At 51.6% G+C, this 16,385-nt stretch overlaps 1 protein-coding gene across 1 annotated transcript in view; it reads left to right on the plus strand.

Moving 5' to 3' along the window:
- Positions 1-938: 938 nt before the first annotated feature.
- The window catches only part of LOC121275066 (transcription factor NF-E2 45 kDa subunit-like), a 50,307-nt gene continuing 34,860 nt past the window's right edge, over positions 939-16,385 (plus strand). The window contains exon 1 of the mRNA XM_041182461.1: positions 939-1,369. The gene's annotated coding sequence lies outside the window, so the exon portion shown is untranslated. The remainder of the gene's footprint in view (positions 1,370-16,385) is intronic.

Genomic DNA, 16,385 nt, shown 5'->3' on the forward strand with positions numbered 1-16,385 from the left:
ACTGACACACTCCCCGAGGACCCCCTGTAAATACTGACACACACCCCAGGGACCCCCTGTAAATACTGACACACTCCCTGGGGACCCCCTGTAAATACTGACACACTCCCCGGGGACCCCCTGTAAATACTGACACACTCCCCGGGGACCCCCTGTAAATACTGACACACTCCCCGGGGACACCCTGTAAATACTGACACACTCCCCGGGGACACCCTGTAAATACTGACACACTCCCCGGGGACACCCTGTAAATACTGACACACTCCCCGGGGACACCCTGTAAATACTGACACACTCCCCGGGGACCCCCTGTAAATACTGACACACTCCCTGGGGACCCCCTGTAAATACTGACACGCTCCCCGGTGTGAAATGGAGGAGACCAATAGCAAGAGGCATTGGAGGGAAAGGGTTTGAGGGGCGTGTAAGGGAAAGAACAGGAGATTCAGGAAGAGGGGAGAAAGAGCGAGGGAGGGAGGGAGAGAGAGAGAGAGAAATGACAGAGCTCCATCCTGTCGTGCTCCCTAGACTGCTTTCCCAAGGATCCCTGTGGGAGAGTTCAGCCAAATGAGGATGTGGGTTAGTCTCTGTGCAATGGCATTGGTTTGGGACCTGGAAGCCACACATGAGCTCTCTTGACATGAGCCAATTTCCTTGAACTGTCCTGTGGCTTACCAGAGATGAGAGCGAGAGGGTGGGTCAGGGAAGCCTGTTGCTATTATGTCCTGTGGCTTTTCGTAAAACACTGAACCGCTGGGCTGAGATAAAGAGGTTGGTTGTGGAGTTGGGGGGGGCTCGGGGGGGGTTGGTGTGGTGGTGTGCGAGCAGGGGATAGGCTGGTGCTGGGTGGGGGGTGGGGGGGGGTGTGGAAGAGGGGCGGGGGGAAGAGGGAGGAGGAGAGTGGGCGGGTAGACCAGTCCAGTCCAATACATACACACACACACACACACACACACACACACACAGGCACACACAGAGATAGATAGCGAGAGAGAGAGAGAGAGAGAGAGACCCAGCCAGCCAGTGTGCAGCACACAGCCTCCAGTCTCAGCCCAGGACAGGTCTGAGACACGGTCTTGGTTCCGTTGCCAGCGAGAGAGAAAGAAAGAGAGAGCGGGAGAGAGAGAGAGAGAGAGAGAGCGGGAGAGAGAGAGAGAGCGGAGGGGTTTACAGCGCAGAAGCCTGCAGAGAGCCCCCCACCTCCGACTCCACCACCTCAAGCGCCAGCCCATTTCCCCCCTCTCCTCCGCCCACCCACCCACCCACCGGCTGTCCCTCCACCTCTCTCTCTCTCTCTCTCTCTCCCTCTGCAAGATCGAGAACGAGGACTGGTATCCCCAGGACTCCCGACACTAGCGATGATCCGGTAAGTGCCGATGTTAGGAATGGGAGGTGGGTGAGGGAGGTGGGGAGGGTGGGGTTGGGGGTGGGGGTGCTTTGGCAGCAGGGAGAGAGGGTCTAATGTTTGAGGGGGGAGTGGTGGGCTGCAATTCAGGACAGGCAAGAGGGTGCTGGACATCACAGGGTGGGGGGGGTGCGGTTTGGGGTAGAGTAGAGAGAGGGAGAGACTGTTTCCCAGTGGTGGGAGGGTCGGTAACCAGAGGGGGACACAGGTTGAAGAGAATCGGTAACAGAACCAGAGGGTGGGGGGTGGGTTTGGGGTAGAGTAGAGAGAGGGAGAGACTGTTTCCCAGTGGTGGGAGGGTCGGTAACCAGAGGGAGACACAGGTTGAAGAGAATCGGTAACAGAACCAGAGGGTGGGGGGTAGTGGGGGTTGGGGGGGAGATGGGAAGAATTATTGTTTATAAACACAGCGAGTTGTTGCGATCTGGAAGGCGCTGCCTGAAAGGGCGGTGGAAGCAGATTCAATGGTGGGGGGGGGGAGCAATCAGATAAACACTCGAAGGGGATTCAATAGGAACTTTCAAAAGTGGGGTGGGGGGAGGGGAGTGGAAGCGGGGGTGGGGGTGCAGCAGGTGGAGAGCGGGGACTAATTGGATAGACCTCTCAAAGAGTCAGCACAGGCACGATGGGTTGAATGGCCTCCAACTGTGCTGCGGATTTGGATGATCCTCCAGCAATGTGAAGCGGGCTGGTAGGTTTTTCGGACATTGAGGGAGTCGAGGGATAGGGCGGGGAGAGCGTGTTCGAGGTGGAGGGTCGGCTGTGAACTTATTGGATGGGGTAGCAGGTGCGAGGGCCTCTCACGTTGCTTATGTCCCAGTGTTTCCTGTTCTGAGAAACACATGGACTTAATTTTTGACCGGGCAGTTAACCTGGCCAAGCCGGTGTAGAGGGACAGGGAAAGAGAAAGAGAAAGAGAGAGAGAGAGAGGGAGGGAGAGAGGGAAGAGGGAAAGCGAGAGATAGAGAGGCAGAGAAAACACACAGATGGGCAGAGGGGAGAGAGAGAGTGAGAAAGCAAGAGAGAGAGAGAGAAACACAGAGAAAGAGACAGGGGCTGAAAGCGAGAGAAAGAGAGAGAGAACAGACAAAGACAGCGAGAAGAGAGACAGACAGAGGGGAGGGAGAGAGAAAGGGACAAACACAGGTGAGAGGGGAGGGGAGCGAGAGATGGGGGGACAGAGAAACACTCTGTTCCATCAAACACTCCCAGGACAGGTACAGCACGGGGTTAGATACAGAGTAAAGCTCCCTCTACACCGTCCACATCAAACACTCCCAGGACAGGTACAGCACGGGGTTAGATACAGAGTAAATCTCCCTCTACACTGTCCCCATCAAACACTCCCAGGACAGGTACAGCACGGGGTTAGATACAGAGTAAAGCTCCCCCTCCACTGTCCCCATCGATGTATCACAGTTACATTGGAAGAGGAACACCCTGTAGTGCCGCAGAGTGACTTTTCTCCATTTCCTGGCTCCTGCTTTAAGCTGATGGATAATTTTGTGCTGTTATCTGAAGTTGTTGGAAGAATAGAAGAGAAAACTTCACAGAAAGACAGAGTGAGAGAGAGAGAGAGACAGGGACAGAGAGAGAGAGACAGAGAGAGAAAGGGGGAGAGAGAGAGAGAAGAGAGACAGAGAAGAAACACGGATCACTGAAGAGAGAGAGGATGCCTTTTGATGTTGCAGCGTAGGGAGCGAAGCAGCCAATTTGCGCACAGCAAGATCCCACAAACAGCAAAGTGATGAATGCCCAGGTCACCTGCTTTTTAGTGATGCTGGTTCCGGGATGAAGATGAACCCTGGGGTACCGGGGAAGACTCCCCCCCTGCTCTTCTTCAAAACATCTTTTCAATCCACCCAAGAAGGCACCCGGGGCCCTGGTTTAACATCTCATCCAAAAGACAGGACCTCCGACAGTGCGGCTCTCCCTCAGCACTGACCCTCCGACAGTGCGGCTCTCCCTCAGCGCTGACCCTCCGACAGTGCGGCTCTCCCTCAGCGCTGACCCTCCGACAGTGCGGCTCTCCCTCAGCGCTGACCCTCCGACAGTGCGGCTCTCCCTCAGCGCTGACCCTCCGACAGTGCGGCTCTCCCTCAGCACTGACCCTCTGACAGTGCGGCTCTCCCTCAGCACTGACCCTCCGACAGTGCGGCTCTCCCTCAGCACTGACCCTCTGACAGTGCGGCTCTCCCTCAGCACTGACCCTCCGACAGTGCGGCTCTCCCTCAGCACTGACCCTCCGACAGTGCGGCTCTCCCTCAGCACTGACACTCCGACAGTGCGGCTCTCCCTCGGTACTGACCCTCCGACAGTGCGGCTCTCCCTCAGCACTGACACTCCGACAGTGCGGCTCTCCCTCGGTACTGACCCTCCGACAGTGCGGGTCTCCCTCAGCACTGACCCTCCCACAGTGTGGCTCTCCCTCAGCACTGACCCTCCGACAGTGCGGCTCTCCCTCAGCACTGACCCTCCCACAGTGCGGCTCTCCCTCAGCACTGACCCTCCGACAGTGCGGCTCTCCCTCAGCACTGACCCTCCGACAGTGCGGCTCTCCCTCAGCACTGACCCTCCGACAGTGCGGCGCTCCCTCAGCGCTGACCCTCCGACAGCGCGGGGCTCCCTCAGTACTGACCCACCAACAGTGTGGGGCTCCTTCAGTACTGACCCTCCAACAGTGCAACACTCCCTCAGTACCGCCTCTCTGACAGTGCAGCACTCCCTCAGTACCGCCTCTCTGACAGTGCAGCACTTCCTCGGTACCGCCCCTTTGACAGCAGAGCACTCCCTCAGCACCGACCCTCTGACAGTGCAGCACTCCCTCAGCACCGACCCTCTGACAGTGCAGCTCTCCCTCAGCACCGACCCTCTGACAGTGCAGCACTCCCTCAGCACCGACCCTCTGACAGTGCAGCACTCCCTCAGCACCGACCCTCTGACAGTGCAACACTCCCTCAGCACCGACCCTCTGACAGTGCAACACTCCCTCAGCACCGACCCTCTGACAGTGCAACACTCCCTCAGCACCGACCCTCTGACAGTGCAGCACTCCCTCAGCACCGACCCTCTGACAGTGCAGCACTCCCTCAGTACCCACCCTCTGACAGTGCAACACCCCCTCAGCACCGACCCTCTGACAGTGCAGCACTCCCTCAGTACCCACCCTCTCATAGAGGAGAAAAGCGGGAGAGCACCAGGGCGGTCCCTGCATGAGTTGGGACTGAATCTGAAGGGGCCAGTAGCGAGTACGGTTTACAGCTCCATGTATCGCCTAGAGATTGTGAGTTACTTGATGTGAGTTTAGGTGAGTTGTCTGGCACTTGATGGCCCTAGTGTTCCAGGAGCAGAGAAGTGACAAAGCAGCTGGTGTTCCTGCTCCTGATCATTGTCCAGTGTGCTATAGGGGCTGTGTGTGTCTATAAGTGTGCACGAGTTGGTGTGTGCATGAGTATGTGTGACTGTGTGTGTGGGGCTGTCTGTACATGTGTCTCTCTGGCTATCTGTAGTATGTGTGTATCCATCTGTGGGAGAGTCTTTGGGTGTTGGTGTGTATCTGGGAGCATCAGTGTTTGTTTGTGTATATGTTTGCGTAAAATGTATGAGTTAAATGTGTGAGTATGTTTGTGTGTCTGTGTGTCCTTATGCATGTGTATCTGTGTGTCTCTGTGCAAATGAATGGCTGTTTATGGCTCTGTGTCCATGTCTCTGCATGTGAGGGGTTTGTGTGTGTGAGGGGTTTGTGTGTGTGAGGGGTTTGAGTGTATGTGTTAGGGGTTTGTGTGTGTGTGTGAGGGGCTTGTCTGTACCTGGGTGTATGTGTGAGTGAGGGGTTTGTGTGTATGTATGAGGGATTTGTGTGTGTGAGGGGTTTGTGTGTGTGTGAGGGGTTTGTCTGTACCTGTGTGTATGTATGAGTGAGGGGTTTATGTGTATGTATGAGGGATTTGTGTGTGTGAGGGGTTTGTCTGTACCTGTGTGTATGTGTGAGTGAGGGGTTTGTGTGTGTATGTATGAGGGATTTGTGTGTGTGAGGGGTTTGTCTGTACCTATGTGTATGTGTGAGTGAGGGGTTTGTATGTATGTATGAGGGATTTGTGTGTGTGAGGGGTTTGTCTGTACCTGTGTGTATGTGTGAGTGAGGGGTTTGTGTGTGTATGTATGAGGGATTTGTGTGTGTGAGGGGTTTGTCTGTACCTGTGTGTATGTGTGAGTGAGGGTTTTGTGTGTGTGTGTATGAGGGATTTGTGTGTGTGAGGGGTTTGTGTGTATGTGTGTATGAGTGAGGGGTTTGTGTGTGTGTGAGGGGTTTGTCTGTACCTGTGTGTGTGTGTGAGTGAGGGGTTTGTGAGTGTTAGGGGTTTGTGTGTGTGTGAGGGGTTTGTCTGTACCTGTGTGTATGTGTGAGTGAGGGGTTTGTGTGTGTGTGTATGAGGGATTTGTGTGTGTGAGGGGTTTGTGTGTATGTGTGTATGAGTGAGGGGTTTATGTGTGTGTGAGGGGTTTGTCTGTACCTGTGTGTATGTGTGAGTGAGGGATTTGTGTGTGTATGTATGAGGGATTTGAGTGTGTGAGGGGTTTGTCTGTACCTGTGTGTATGTGTGAGTGAGGGGTTTGTGTGTATGTATGAGGGATTTGTGTGTGTGAGGGGTTTGTCTGTACCTGTGTGTATGTGTGAGTGAGGGGTTTGTGTGTGTATGTATGAGGGATTTGTGTGTGTGAGGGTTTCTGTGTGTGTGAGGGGTTTGTGTGTGTGAAAGGTTTCTGTGTGTGTGAGGGTTTATGTGAGTGAGGGGTTTGTCTATATGTGTGTATGAGAGGTATGTGTGTGTGAGAGTTTATGTGTGTATGAATGATTGTGTGTGAGGGGGTTGTGTGTGTGTGTGTGTGTGAGGGGTGTGTGTGTGAGGGTTTATGTGAGGGGTTTGTCTATATGTGTGTGTGAGGGGTGTGTGTGTGTGAAGGGTTTCTGTATGTGTGAGGGTTTATGTGAGTGAGGGTTTTGTCTATATGTGTGTGTGAGGTGTGTGTGTGTGAGGGTTTATGTGAGGGTTTTGTCTATATGTGTGTGTGAGGTGTGTGTGTGAGGGTTTATGTGAGTGAGGGGTTTGTCTATATGTGTGTGTGAGGTGTGTGTGTGAGGGGTTTCTGTGTGTATGAGGGTTTATGTGAGTGAGGGGTGTGTGTGTGTGAAGGGTTTCTGTATGTGTGAGGGTTTATGTGAGTGAGGGGTTTGTCTATATGTTTGTGTGAGGTGTGTGTGAGGGGTTTCTGTGTGTGTGAGGGTTTAAGTGAGGGGTTTGTCTATATGTGTGTGAGGGGTGTGTGTGAGTGAGGGTTTATGCGTGTTTGAAGGATTTGTGTGTGTGAGGGGTGTGTGTGAGGGTTTATGTGAGTGAGGCGTTTGTCTATATGTGTGTGTGAGGGACTTGTGTATGTGAGGGTTTCTATGTGTGTGAGGGTTTATGTGAGTGAGGGATTTGTCGATATGTGTGTAAGAGCGAATTGTGTGTGTGAAGGGTTTGTGTGTGTGAGGGTTTATGTGAGTGTGGGGTTTGTCTCTATGTGTGTATGAGGGATTTGTGTGTGTGAGGGGTTTGTGTGTATGTGTTAGGCATTTGTGTGTGTGTGAGGGGTTTATCTGTACCTGTGTGTGTGTGTGTGTGAGGGGTTTGTCTATATGTGTGTGTGAGGGGGGTGTGTGTGTGAGGGGTTGGTCTGTACCTGTGCGTGTGTGTGTGTGAGTGAGGGGTTTGTGTGTATGTGTTAGGGGTTTGTGTGTGTGTGAGGGGTTTGTCTGTACCTGTGTGTGTGTGTGAGGTGTTTGTGTGTATGTGTGTATGAGTGAGGGGTTTGTGTGTGTGTGAGGGGTTTGTCTGTACCTGTGTGTATGTGTGAGTGAGGGGTTTGTGTGTGTATGTATGAGGGATTTGTCTGTGTGAGGGGTTTGTGGATGTATGAGGGATATGTGTGTGTGAGGGATTTGTGTGTGTGAGGGTTTATGTGAGTGAGGGTTTTGTCTATATGTGTGTGTGAGGTGTGTGTGTGTGTGAGGTGTGTGTGTGAGGGATTATGTGAGTGAGGGGTTTGTCTATATGTGTGTGTGAGGGGTGTGTGTGTGAAGGGTTTCTGTATGTGTGAGGGTTTATGTGAGTGAGGGTTTTGTCTATATGTGTGTGAGGTGTGTGTGTGTGAGGGTTTATGTGAGTGACGGGTTTGTCTATATGTGTGTGTGAGGGGTGTGTGTGTGTGAAGGGTTTCTGTATGTGTGAGGGTTTATGTGAGTGAGGGTTTTGTCTATATGTGTGTGAGGTGTGTGTGTGTGAGGGTTTATGTGAGTGAGGGGTTTGTCTATATGTGTGTGTGAGGGGTGTGTGTGTGTGAAGGGTTTCTGTATGTGTGAGGGTTTATGTGAGTGAGGGGTTTGTCTATATGTGTGTGTGAGGGGTGTGTGTGTGTGAGGTGTGTGTGTGTGTGAGGGGTTTGTGTGTGTGTGAGGGTTTATGTGAGTGAGGGTTTTGTCTATATGTGTGTGTGAGGGATTTGTGTGTGTGAGGGGTGTGTATGTGTGAGGTGTGTGTGTGTGTGAAGGGTTTCTGTATGTGTGAGGGTTTATGTGAGTGAGGGGTTTGTCTATATGTGTGTGTGAGGTGTGTGTGTGTGTGAGGGGTTTCTGTGCGTGTGAGGGTTTATGTGAGTGAGGGTTTTGTCTATATGTGTGTGTGAGGGATTTGTGTGTGTGAGGGGTGTGTGTGAGGATTTATGTGAGTGAGGGTTTTGTCTATATGTGTGTGTGAGGGTTGTGTGTGTGTGAGGGGTTTCTGTATGTGTGAGGGTTTATGTGAGTGAGGGGTTTGTCTATATGTGTGTGTGAGGGATTTGTGTGTGTGAAGGGTGTGTGTGAGGATTTATGTGAGTGAGGGTTTTGTCTATATGTGTGAGGGGTGTGTGTGTGTGTGAAGGGTTTCTGTGTGTGAGAGTTTATGTGAGGGTTTTGTCTATATGTGTGTGTGAGAGTTTATGTGAGGGGTTTGTCTATATGTGTGCGAGGGGTGTGTGTGAGTGAGGGTTTATGCGTGTATGAAGGATTTGTGTGTGCGAGGGGTGTGTGTGAGGGTTTATGTGAGGGGTGTGTGTGAGGGTTTATGAGTGAGGGGTGTGTGTGTGTGTGTGTGTGAGGGTTTATGAGTGAGGGGTGTGTGTGTGTGTGTGAGGGTTTATGTGAGTGAGGGGTTTGTCTATATGTGTGCGTGTGAGGTGTGTGTGTGAGGGGTTTCTGTGTGTATGAGGGTTTATGTGAGTGAGGGGTTTGTCTATATGTGTGTGTGAGGATTTATGTGTGAGGGTTTTGTCTATATGTGTGAGGGGTGTGTGTGTGTGTGAGGGTTTATGAGTGAGGAATTTGTGTGTGTGTGAGGGTTTATGAGTGAGGGGTGTGTGTGTGTGAGGGTTTATGAGTGAGGGGTGTGTGTGTGTGTGAGGGTTTATGAGTGAGGGGTGTGTGTGTGTGTGAGGGTTTATGAATGAGGGGTGTGTGTGTGTGTGTGGGTTTATGAGTGAGGAGTGTGTGTGTGTGTGAGGGTTTATGAGTGAGGGGTGTGTGTGTGTGTTTGAGGGTTTATGAGTGAGGGGTGTGTGTGTGTGTGAGGGTTTATGAGTGAGGGGTGTGTGTGTTTGTGTGAGGGTTTATGGGTGAGGGGTGTGTGTGTGTGTGTGAGGGTTTATGAGGGGTGTGTGTGTGTGTGAGGGTTTATGAGTGAGGGGTGTGTGTGTGTGTGAGGGTTTATGAGGGGTGTGTGTGTGGGTGAGGGTTTATGAGTGAGGGGTGTGTGTGTGAGGGTTTATGAGTGAGGGGTGTGTGTGTGTGAGGGTTTATGAGTGAGGGGTGTGTGTGTGTGTGTGTGAGGGTTTATGAGTGAGGGGTGTGTGTGTGTGTGTGTGAGGGTTTATGAGTGAGGGGTGTGTGTGTGGGTGAGGGTTTATGAGTGAGGGGTGTGTGTGTGTGTGAGGGTTTATGAGTGAGGGGTGTGTGTGTGTGTGAGGGTTTATGGTGAGGGGTGTGTGTGTGTTAGGGTTTATGAGTGAGGGGATTGTGTGTGTGAGTGAGGGTTTATGAGTGAGGGGTTTGTGTGTGTGTGAGGGTTTATGAGTGAGGGGTGTGTGTGTGAGGGTTTATGAGTGAGGGGTGTGTGTGTGTGTGTGTGAGGGTTTATGAGTGAGGGGTGTGTGTGTGAGTGTTTATGAGTGAGGGGTGTGTGTGTGTGTGTGTGTGTGTGAGGGTTTATGAGTGAGGGGTTTGTGTGTGTGTGAGGGTTTATGAGTGAGGGGTGTGTGTGTGTGTGAGGGTTTATGAGTGAGGGGTGTGTGTGTGTGTGAGGATTTATGAGTGAGGGGTGTGTGTGCGTGTGAGGGTTTATGAGTGAGGGGTGTGTGTGTGTGAGTGTGTGAGGGTTTATGAGTGAGGGGTGTGTGTGTGTTTGAGGGTTTATGAGTGAGGTGTTTGTGTGTGTGTGTGTGTGAGGGTTTATGAGTGAGGGGTGTGTGTGTGTGTGAGGGTTTATGAGTGAGGGGTGTGTGTGTGTGTGAGGGTTTATGAGTGAGGTGTTTGTGTGTGTGTGTGAGGGTTTATGAGTGAGGGGTTTGTGTGTGTGTGAGGGTTTATGAGTGAGGGGTGTGTGTGTGTTAGGGTTTATGAGTGAGGGGATTGTGTGTGTGAGTGAAGGTTTATGAGTGAGGGGTTTGTGTGTGTGTGAGGGTTTATGAGTGAGGGGTGTGTGTGTGAGGGTTTATGAGTGAGGGGTGTGTGTGTGTGTGAGGGTTTATGAGTGAGGGGTGTGTGTGTGAGTGTTTATGAGTGAGGGGTGTGTGTGTGTGAGGGTTTATGAGTGAGGAGTGTGTGTGTGTGTGAGGGTTTATGAGTGAGGGGTGTATGTGTGTGTGAGCGTTTATGAGTGAGGGGTGTGTGTGTGTTAGGGTTTATGAGTGAGGGGTGTATGTGTGTGAGGGTTTATGAGTGAGGGGTGTGTGTGTGAGGGTTTATGAGTGAGGGGTGTGTGTGTGTTTGAGGGTTTATGAGTGAGGGGTGTGTGTGTGTGAGGGTTTATGAGTGAGGGGTTTGTGTGTGTGTGAGGGTTTATGAGTGAGGGGTGTGTGTGTGTGTGTGAGGGTTTATGAGTGAGGGGTGTGTGTGTGTGTGAGGGTTTATGAGTGAGGGGTGTGTGTGCGTGTGAGGGTTTATGAGTGAGGGGTGTGTGTGTGTGTGTGTGTGAGGGTTTATGAGTGAGGGGTGTGTGTGTGAGGGTTTATGAGTGAGGGGTGTGTGTGCGTGTGAGGGTTTATGAGTGAGGGGTGTGTGTGTGTGAGGGTTTATGAGTGAGGTGTTTGTGTGTGTGTGTGTGAGGGTTTATGAGTGAGGGGTGTGTGTGTGTTTGAGGGTTTATGAGTGAGGGGTGTGTGTGTGTGAGGGTTTATGAGTGAGGGGTGTGTGTGTGTGAGGGTTTATGAGTGAGGGGTGTGTGTGTGTGTGAGGGTTTATGAGTGAGGTGTTTGTGTGTGTGTGTGTGAGGGTTTATGAGTGAGGGGTTTGTGTGTGTGTGAGGGTTTATGAGTAAGGGGTGTGTGTGTGTGTGTGTGTGAGGATTAATGAGTGAGGGGTGTGTGTGTGTGTGAGGGTTTATGAGTGAGGGGTGTGTGTGTGTGTGTGAGGGTTTATGAGTGAGGGGTGTGTGTGTGTGAGGGTTTATGAGTGAGGGGTTTGTGTGTGTGTGTGTGTGAGGGTTTATGAGTGAGGGGTGTGTGTGTGTGTGAGGGTTTATGAGTGAGGGGTGTGTGTGTGTGAGGGTTTATGAGTGAGGGGTTTGTGTGTGTGAGGGTTTATGAGTGAGGGGTGTGTGTGTGTGTGAGGGCTTATGAGTGAGGTGTGTGTGTGAGGATTTATGAGTGAGGGGTGTGTGTGTGTGTGAGGGTTTATGAGTGAGGTGTGTGTGTGAGAATTTATGAGTGAGGGGTGTGTGTGTGTGTGAGGGTTTATGAGTGAGGGGTGTGTGTGTGTGAGGGTTTATGAGTGAGGGGTTTGTGTGTGTGTGTGTGAGGGTTTATGAGTGAAGGGTTTGTGTGTGTGTGAGGGTTTATGAGTGAGGGGTGTGTGTGTGTGTGTGAGGGTTTATGAGTGAGGGGTGTGTGTGTGTGAGGGTTTATGAGTGAGGGGTGTGTGTGTGTGTGAGGGTTTATGTGAGTGAGGGGTTTGTCTATATGTGTGTGTGTGAGGTGTGTGTGTGAGGGGTTTCTGTGTGTATGAGGGTTTATGTGAGTGAGGGTTTTGTCTATATGTGTGAGGGGTGTGTGTGTGTGTGAGGGTTTATGAGTGAGAGATTTGTGTGTGTGTGAGGGTTTATGAGTGAGGGGTGTGTGTGTGTGTGTGTGTGTGTGTGAGGGTTTATCAGTGAGGGGTGTGTGTGTGTGTGTGTGAGGGTTTATGACTGAGGGGTGTGTGTGTGTGTGTGTGAGGGTTTATGAGTGAGAGGTGTGTGTGTGTGAGGGTTTATCAGTGAGGGGTGTGTGTGTGTGTGTGTGAGGGTTTATGAGTGAGGGGTGTGTGTGTGTGAGGGTTTATGAGTGAGGGGTGTGTGTGTGTGTGTGGGTTTATGAGGGGTGTGTGTGTGTGTGAGGGTTTATGAGTGAGGGGTCTGTGTGTGAGGGTTTATGAGGGGTGTGTGTGTGGGTGAGGGTTTATGAGTGAGGAGTGTGTGTGTGAGGGTTTATGAGTGAGGTGTGTGTGTGTGCGAGGGTTTATGAGTGAGGGGTGTGTGTGTGTGTGAGGGTTTATGAGTGAGGGCTGTGTGTGTGTGTGTGTGTGTGAGGGTTGATGAGTGAGGGGTGTGTGTGTGTGTGAGGGTTTATGAGTGAGGGGTGTGTGTGTGTGAGGGTTTATGAGTGAGGGGTGTGTGTGTGTGTGTGAGGGTTTATGAGTGAGGGGTGTGTGTGTGTGTGTGTGTGAGGGTGAGGGTGAGGGGTGTGTGTGTGTGTGTGTGTGAGGGTGAGGGGGTGTGTGTGTGTGTGAGGGTGAGGGGTTGTGTGTGTGTGAGGGTGAGGGGTTGTGTGTGTGAGTGAGGGTTTATGAGTGAGGGGTGTGGTGTGTGAGGGTTTATGAGGGGTGTGTGTGTGGGTGAGGGTTTATGAGTGAGGGGTGTGTGTGTGAGGGTTTATGAGTGAGGGTGTGTGTGTGTGAGGGTTTATGAGTGAGGGGTGTGTGTTGTGTGAGGGTTTATGAGTGAGGGGTGTGTGTGTGTGTAGGGTTTATGAGTGAGGGGTGTGTGTGTGGGTGAGGGTTTATGAGTGAGGGGTGTGTGTGTGTGAGGGTTTATGAGTGAGGGGTTGTGTGTGTGTGAGGGTTTATGAGTGAGGGGTGTGTGTGTGTGAGGGTTTATGAGTGAGGGGTGTGTGTGTGTGTGAGGGTTTATGAGTGAGGGGTGTGTGTGTGTGTGTGTGTGTGTGAGGGTTTATGAGTGAGGGGTGTGTGTGTGTGAGGGTTTATGAGTGAGGGGTGTGTGTGTGTGTGAGGGTTTATGAGTGAGGGGTGTGTGTGTGTGAGGGTGAGGGGTTGTGTGTGTGTGTGAGGGTTTATGAGTGAGGGGTGTGTGTGTGTGTGAGGGTTGATGAGTGAGGGGTGTGTGTGTGTGTGTGAGGGTTTATGAGTGAGGGGTGTGTGTGTGAGTCTTTATGAGTGAAGGGTGTGTGTGTGTGTGAGGGTTTATGAGTGAGGGGTGTGTGTGTGTGTGAGGGTTTATGGGTGAGGGGTGTGTGTGTGTGAGGGTTTATGAGTGCGGGGTGTATGTGTGTGAGGGTTTATGAGTGAGGGGTGTGTGTGTGTGAGGGTTTATGAGTGAGGGGTGTGTGTGTGTTTGAGGGTTTATGAGTGAAGGGTGTGTGTGTGTGTGAGGGTTTATGAGTGAGGGGTGTGTGTGTGTGTGAGGGTTTATGAGTGAGGTGTGTGTGTGTGTGTGTGAGGGTTTATGAGTGAGGGGTGTGTGTGTGTGTGAGGGTTTATGAGTGAGGGGTGTGTGTGTGTGAGGGTTTATGAGTGAGGGGTGTGTGTGTGTGTTTGAAGGTTTATGAGTGAGGGGTGTGTGTGTGTGTGAGGGTTTATGAGTGAGGGGTGTGTGTGTGTGTGTGAGGGTTTATGAGTGAGGTGTGTGTGTGTGTGTGTGAGGGTTTATGAGTGAGGGTTTTGGTGAGTGAGGGTTTGTTATGTGTGTGTGTGAGGTGTGTTAGAGGGTTTTGTGAGTGAGGGGTTTGTGTGTGTGTGTAGTTTATGTGAGTGAGGGTTTGTCTATATGTGTGAGGGGTGTGTGGTGTGTGAGGGTTTATGAGTGAGGGTGTGTGGTGTGGTGAGGGGTTTATGAGTGAGGGTGTGTGTGTGTGTGAGGGTTTATCAGTGAACGGTGTGTGTGTGTGTGAGGGTTTATGAGTGAGGGGTGTGTGTGTGTGAGGGTTTATGAGTGAGGGGTGTGTGTGTGTGTGTGAGGGTTTATGAGTGAGGGGTGTGTGTGTGAGGGTTTATGAGCGGTGTGTGTGTGGGTGAGGGTTTATGAGTGAGGGGTGTGTGTGTGTGAGGGTTTATGAGTGAGGGGTGTGTGTGTGTGAGGGTTTATGAGTGAGGGGTGTGGTGTGTGTGAGGGTTTATGAGTGAGGGGTGTGTATGTGGGTGAGGGTTTATGAGTGAGGGGTGTGTGTGTGTGAGGGTTTATGAGTGAGGGGTGTGTGTGTGTGAGGGTTTATGAGTGAGGGGTGTGTGTGTGTGTGAGGGTTTATGAGTGAGCGGTGTGTGTGTGTGAGGGTTTATGAGTGAGGGGTGGGTGTGTGTGTGAGGGTTTATGAGTGAGGGGTGTGTGTGTGTGTGAGGGTTTATGAGTGAGGTGTGTGTGTGTGTGAGGGTTTATGAGTGAGGGTTGTGTGTGTGTGTGAGTGTTTATGAGTGAGGGGTGTGTGTGTGTGTGAGGGTTTCTGAGTGAGGGGTGTGTGTGTGTGTGAGGTTTATGAATGAGGGGTGTGTGTGTGTGAGGGTTTATGAGTGAGGGGTGTATGTGTGTGAGGTTTTATGAGTGAGGGGTGTGTGTGTGTGAGGGTTTATGAGTGAGGGGTGTGTGTGTGTGTGTGTGAGGGTTTATGAGTGAGGGGTGTGTGTGTGGGTGAGGGTTTATGAGTGAGGGGTGTGTGTGTGTGTGAGGGTTTATGAGTGAGGGGTGTGTGTGTGTGTGTGAGGGTTTATGGTGAGGGGTGTGTGTGTGTTAGGGTTTATGAGTGAGGGGATTGTGTGTGTGAGTGAGGGTTTATGAGTGAGGGGTGTGTGTGTGTGTGAGGGTTTATGAGTGAGGGGTGTGTGTGTGAGGGTTTATGAGTGAGGGGTGTGTGTGCGAGTGAGGGTTTATGAGTGAGGGGTGTGTGTGTGAGTGTTTATGAGTGAGGGGTGTGTGTGTGTGTGTGTGTGTGTGTGAGGGTTTATGAGTGAGGGGTTTGTGTGTGTGTGAGGGTTTATGAGTGAGGGGTGTGTGTGTGTGAGGGTTTATGAGTGAGGGGTGTGTGTGTGTGTGAGGATTTATGAGTGAGGGGTGTGTGTGCGTGTGAGGGTTTATGAGTGAGGGTGTGTGTGTGTGGTGTGTGAGGGTTTATGAGTGAGGGGTGTGTGTGTGTTTGAGGGTTTATGAGTGAGGTGTTTGTGTGTGTGTGTGTGAGGGTTTATGAGTGAGGGTGTGTGTGTGTGTGAGGGTTTATGAGTGAGGGGTGTGTGTGTGTGTGAGGGTTTATGAGTGAGGTGTTGTGTGTGTGTGTGAGGGTTTATGAGTGAGGGGTTTGTGTGTGTGTGAGGGTTTATGAGTGAGGGGTGTGTGTGTGTGTGAGGGTTTATGAGTGAGGGGTGTGTGTGTGTTAGGGTTTATGAGTGAGGGGATTGTGTGTGTGGAGTGGAGGTTTATGAGGTGAGGGGTTTGTGTGTGTGTGAGGGTTTATGAGTAGGGGTGTGTGTGTGAGGGTTAATGAGTGAGTGGTGTGTGTGTGTGTGAGGGCTTTATGAGTGAGGGGTGTGGTGTTGTGGAGTGTTTATGAGTGAGGGGTGTGTGTGTGTTTGATGGGTTATGAAGTGAGGAGGTGTGTGTGTGTGAGGGTGTATGAGTGAGGGGGTGTTGTGTGTTGTGAGGCTTTATGAGTGAGGGTGTGTGTGTGTGTGGTAGGGTTTATGAGTGAGGGTGTAGGTGTGTGGTGGGTTTATGATGTAGGGGGTGTGTGTGGTGATGGTTTATGTGTGAGGGGTGTGTGTGTGTTTGAGGGTTTTGGAGTGAGGGTGTTGTGTGTGGGTGAGGGTTTATGAGTGAGGGTTTGTGTGTGTGAGGGTTTATGAGTGAGGGGTGTGTGTGCGAGTGAGGGTTTATGAGTGAGGGGTGTGTGTGTGTGTGAGGGTTTATGAGTGAGGTGTTTGTGTGTGTGTGTGTGAGGGTTTAGGAGTGAGGGGTGTGTGTGTGTTTGAGGGTTTATGAGTGAGGGGTGTGTGTGTGTGAGGGTTTATGAGTGAGGGGTGTGTGTGTGTGAGGGTTTATGAGTGAGGGGTGTGTGTGTGTGTGTGAGGGTTTATGAGTGAGGTGTTTGTGTGTGTGTGTGTGAGGGTTTATGAGTGAGGGGTTTGTGTGTGTGTGAGGGTTTATGAGTAAGGGGTGTGTGTGTGTGTGTGTGTGAGGATTAATGAGTGAGGGGTGTGTGTGTGTGTGAGGGTTTATGAGTGAGGGGTGTGTGTGTGTGTGTGAGGGTTTATGAGTGAGGGGTGTGTGTGTGTGAGGGTTTATGAGTGAGGGGTTTGTGTGTGTGTGTGTGTGAGGGTTTATGAGTGAGGGGTGTGTGTGTGTGTGAGGGTTTATGAGTGAGGGGTGTGTGTGTGTGTGAGGGTTTATGAGTGAGGGGTTTGTGTGTGTGAGGGTTTATGAGTGAGGGG

This window comes from Carcharodon carcharias (assembly GCF_017639515.1).
Source record: "Carcharodon carcharias isolate sCarCar2 chromosome X unlocalized genomic scaffold, sCarCar2.pri SUPER_X_unloc_1, whole genome shotgun sequence".
Taxonomy (NCBI): domain Eukaryota; kingdom Metazoa; phylum Chordata; class Chondrichthyes; order Lamniformes; family Lamnidae; genus Carcharodon; species Carcharodon carcharias.